Here is a 5,732-nt window from a genome sequence, read left to right as displayed (position 1 = left end):
TGGAGTCTTTGATGGAGTTAAAGAATAGTTAGTTATAGTTTTCCTTAGTTATGATATAGATTATTGTAATTTTTATTTGATAACTGTTTTGTTATATGTAATTTTGCTTCCTTTTTTTTTGTTTAAACAGAAAAAGGGGAAGTGATGTGGGAGTGTCATATATCAATCTGTTGATTTCATTGGTTAAGTAATAAACCAACTGCTTGGCCTCATAGCTTAGAACATAGATGGGAGGAGGAAACAGAATAGATTTCTGGGCAGAAGAGGAAGTGAGGTCAGACTGCTCCCGGAGAGACCCGACCCGACAGCTCTGCTGGAGCAGAGACGCCATGCTCAACTCTCCCAGGATGGAGAGAGGCTAGAATCTTCCCGGTAAGCGCACCTTGGGGTGCTTACACGCATTATTAGAAATGGGCTAGTCCAGGTGCGAGAATTAGCCTGTAAGGACTAGAGTTCATGGGCCAAGCAGTTCTTAAATGATTACAGTTTGTGTGTTGTTATTTCGGGCATGAGCTAGCCAAGCGGCCACAGAATAGATTTTGCAGGTAATGGGTGGGGACAGAAGTGGGAGGGGCCAGATAGAAGGGGAAGGGATGAATGGGGACAGTTGTTGACTAGAATCAGAGTGCATTTGGAGGGCAGTGTGGGAATCTATTGCAGTGGAAACTTCCTGTAATCTATGAGGGTGGTGCTAGTGAGGACTCCTAATAATGGAGAATACAGAGATGAACTGATCATCTGTAGCCATGCAGGGCTTCCAGTGGTAGTACTGGGTTGTATTAGGTCAAGTTGTTAGCAGAGAGGATCCAGTAGAAATCTGAAAACAATCCAGGCTGATGCTAGGACAGTGGGTCATTATCCAAAAACTAACAGTAAGAATGTATTGCAGAGAATGCAATGCAGAGAATAAGGAGATGTAAAATTGGTGATTGCTTGGAGCTTTCAAACCTGTTCTAGTCCCTTTGGTGTGGAAAGGTACTCTTAATGCTATGGAATGAGAAACCTGGACACCAACCCAGCTATCAAAACATTGAGCTACATTCTTCCCTGCTGCTGGGGCAATGGTGGTACAGAACTTGTGGATATGGCAAACCAATATCTGGTTTAACTTGAGGCCTCTGACAGAAGAGGGAGCACGTGGCCAACACTGTTTAGATGTACAGGAATTAAGGACTGGATAGTCCAGAGACCTAGGGTAGAACCAAATTAAAAATGGTGAAAAAATAAATGAAAAATAAAACCAATGCAATGATTCCTAATAATATTCTGCTATACTCATAGCTCAGCACCTTTCCATTCTTCAGAGAGACTTCCAACAGCAGCAGAAGTGAGTGGGTACAGAAACCCACTGCCAGATATTACGGAGAAAGTATAGAAATCTCATTGAGTCCCTCCTCTAGGAATTTGGGGAGCCTACAGAAGAAAAAAGACAGATTATAGGAGTCAGATGGAATGGTGAACACCAGGAGAATATGGACTGCAGAATCAATTGATCAGAGCTCATAGGGTTGTCAGAGACTAAAATGGCAAGTACTAGGCTTGCATAGGTCTGCACCAGGTCCCCTGTGTGTATGTTATATCTGTTAACATTGTATTTTTGTGGGAATCCTAACAGTAGAAGTGGATGTGTCTCTGACTCTTTTACCAGATCTTGGAACTCTGTTTCTCATATTGGGTTGCCTAAGTCTGATGTGGAATTCCACTATGTATGTTATGAATCTATTTTATAGCAGGGCAGAATATAGCCAGGCTGGAAGAGATATATAGAGAGAGTAGGTGGAGTCAATAAGATGCCATGTAGGTGTCAAAGAAGACAGATACTCTGGAAACTTATTGGTAGGCCACAGCCTTGGGGTGATACACACATTAATAGAAATGGGTTGTTTTAAGATGCAAGAGTTAGTTAATAAAAAACCTGAGCTAATAAGTCAAGCAGTTTTCCAACTAATATAGTTTCTGTATAGTTTCCCCTGAGTAGTTGGGAAATGAAACATCAGTCTCTTTATGAAGACTTTTACCTTGTCTTCTTATCTTGTTCTGTCATAATCGGTTGCTATCTCTTGAAGATCTGATCTTTCTGAGGAGAAACAGAGGGAGAGTGGTTATGGGGAAAGATTTGAGGTATGGGCAAACTAGGAGGAGTGGGGAAAGAGGAAACTGTGATTAAGAAGTATTGTACGAGAGAATGATTAGTTTTCAATAAAAATGTTGATGAACAGAATGACTTCATTTTTACTGTTTCTGTTAATTTGCTAATTGAATTCATAAAAAGTAATGAGTTTTTTTAAAGAGATATGAATAGTTGAAGCATTTTCTGACCTTAACTTATAGGAATAAGTGTCTGGAAATGGAATGTGTCTAGTGGAAAGAACATGGATGAGAAATAAATCAAAAGCAAAAACTAGTACTAGGAGGTTTTGTGTAAGCTGATGTCTTATGCCAAGTGTATTAAGAAGTACGGCATCATACTATTCACAGAGGGAAAATGGCCAAGATCATTAGAGAACTAAGTCAGATAATTTTGGCAAAGAAAACACAGGATACCTCAGTGAAGCCAATCTAAGGACTGATAATCAGAACCCTTCAGGGGAGAAAGTTGCATTCTAAGGAATCAAAACCTTAACTCTTTTGAGCCCCAATCTCTAGTTCAGGTTGGGCCTTCCCAAGTCTACTCTTGGACAAAGATACAGGACTAACAATACCTTTGTGACTTCATCAGGGCTTCTGAGAATGTCTTCAGTCAATCTGGGTCCCAACCATATCCTGTCATTGTATCTGTTCTTGCTGACAAAACAAATAAATAAAATATTTTAATGCACTGGAGATATAGTTCCTTGGTTAAGAATGCCAGAAGCTCTTGTACCCAACCAGAATTTCTTCCTCAGTACCTACATGTTGTCATACAGGCATACATAATACCATTTCTAGGGGATCCAGTATCCTCTATGAACTCTGCAAGCATCATGTATACACTTAGTGCACAAACAAAATCAGCCAAAAAAATAATAAATCTTTTTTAAAGAAACAGTAATTTCAATGTCTTCTAAAACAACTAAATCTTCTATCTACTCTTGACTGATATCCTTCCTCCTCTTTTCATTAAGAGGCAGCAGCAAACTGAGAACACATTTCCCAGACACCACAGTGGAGGCCCCTTTCACTTTTGTCCCTCCTGGCTCCATTCCACTCTCACCCTTCCAGTCGTGGTCAAATTTTGCACACCATTTTCTGGAGCTCATATTTTTACACAGATATAATAAGTTCAAATACATTAGCACTGTTTTTATCCACTTTGCTCCACTTGTTATTTCCAACTCTTCTACATCACTACACTGTCAATAGTCCCACAAAGTCCATTGGCTTGAAGATACAGGAAACGTGATCTTAAATTTATGCTGAGAGAAATTACTGATTTCCTTCCTTCTGAGCAATATAGAATTCATGGAGGGAAGGTGTATATTGCTTTTTTTTCAATTTTTCATCTTCTGTCATTTCTCCAACCTACCAAAATCCACTTAGTTCCCTCAATGTTAGTAAAACTGCTATTAAGACATCTTGACATTCATAGCCCCTTTTGCTAAAACTCATGATTTTCTGGGTTATTTTTCATCCCACTGTTTGCAACATTTGATCTGCTGGTTCTTTTCTCTTTCATGAAGCACAGCCATGTCTTTACAGTACCTACCATATTGCTTTGATTTGCCAAATTTCTTTTGCTCACTTTTCTTTACCAATATCTGAAGGTGAATAGCCTTGAACATTTCCCTTGCAACATTCATGCTTATCTCTTTTCTTGATTATTTCATCTTTGAATGTCAGCTGTACTCAAATGCCAAGAAAATTTATATTTTATGAAAATGTGGGACTAATCATAAACCACCAAGAAAATTTAAATCCACTCATATTTCTTTCTTGTTGATTTTCTCTGAGTCAATAGATAATTCCATCATCCTCAGAAATTGAAGTTATTGCAGACATATATATTTCATGTTCTTTACTTAGTATATGAAGGCATTCTATGGAGATTTCTTTCAAAACATATCTACAGTTCAACTCTCTCTCTCTCTCGAGTGTGCTTTTATCACAACACTATTAGCTTATATGCCTTTTAATACTTGCAAATAGATCTATATGATTCCATTTGTGTGACCATCAGTAGAGTATGTTAAAAACACTGGGCATAGTTGCAAGTTCCTATCTGTTATATTCTATATTCTGATGGTATTTTCATATCAATCAATGACTAAACAACCCATACACCTAAATTATCCTAGCTGCCTTCCTAATCTCATGCATCACCTCTTCCCAAAGTGACATCTCACCATAATACTAGGTTTTCTTTCATTCAACCACAATGAGCATGAACTTCTTTAGAAGTTGTATGACCAATATATGTCCTGGAATCCTTTTCTCCCAGATTTCTGTATAGATTCAGACCTTTGATATTCACTCATTGGATCAGAGATACTACTTTAAATTTTCTAGAACAGAATTCACTTCACTTGTCTTCATAGGGTGTTTCTTTTAAACTGCATTATCTTTACCAAATATCATGTTGGTTTATTTAATATTAAATACTTACCCTGAAAGAGTGTGCAACAGTCCTCTCATCAGTTGTTTCCTCCCCCATGTCTTGAAGGGGGTGATAAATTGTTGAGTAAGCATGTGATATCAAATTCCACATCCATAACTATCTGCATTTTCATTTCTAAAATGCAGGATGTATAATTTGACCTTTTAGCACCACCTGGCTTGCTTAAGACTCTTCTTTGTATTGGTATTCAGCCTACATATTCCTATCGTGAACTCAATAGTCTCTATTTTCAGTAGCAGTCACTAGCACTGGATACTCAACTGTGTTCTCATTTACCTTTTGTGCTAATTTAGTACATGAAAACCAAACCATCAATTTCCTTTCTCTATTCATGATTGAATAGCAAGTTTTACTAAAGTAACAAAATTTTAAATTTTTACTTTTTTATCTTTGATAATTTCATACATGGATAGAAAGAATTTTAGTCATTTTCATCCCCCATGATTTTCTCTCTCATGTGTCTCATTCTCCTGGTGACAATTTTCTTTACCAAAAGCCCCATCTCACTTTGATGTGGAATTTTAAAAGTTACTTCATAGAAACTTCAATATACAGAGATTTAGAATTCTGATCATAATTTATTGTAAGTAATATTTTTTGCTAATATTTATCAAATAACTTCCTTTTTCTAAATAGGCTTTGTTGGTCCATGTCTTTAAGCAATGTTGATGCTGTTTGGAAAAGTCACAGAACCTTCAGGAAATAAAATCTTACTAGAGGAAGCATGTGAAGGGTATAGGCTCTGAGGGTGTTCAGTTGAAGCCCACTGCCTGTTCTCTTTCTCTGCTTTGTGTGTACGGATGAAAATAAGATCACCCAATTTCCTGCTCTAACCACCACGCCTGCTGTTTATCACCACAACCATGATGGAGTCTTCCCAACTAGAATAATAATCTAAAGTAAACTTTCCTTGTTTTTAAGTATTTCTTCTTTTCTGACATTACTATAAATCACATCAATTTTCCTTCCATTTCCTTCCTGGAAACTTTCGCATGTACCCTTTCTTGCATTCTTTCAAATTCATGGCCTCTTTCTTTCATTAGTTTATTATTTAAACACAAACACATATATTTTATAAGAAACTTTAGACTGCAGTAAATAGCTAAAATTCCTTATATACATGTATAAATATTAAAAG

This window comes from Alexandromys fortis, unplaced genomic scaffold (assembly GCF_014885135.2).
Source record: "Alexandromys fortis isolate MF-2015 unplaced genomic scaffold, M_Fortis_MF-2015_v1.1 scaffold_105, whole genome shotgun sequence".
NCBI classification, from domain to species: Eukaryota; Metazoa; Chordata; class Mammalia; order Rodentia; family Cricetidae; genus Alexandromys; species Alexandromys fortis.
The sequence above is the reverse complement of the archived record's forward strand: the minus strand, read 5'-3'. Positions refer to the sequence as shown.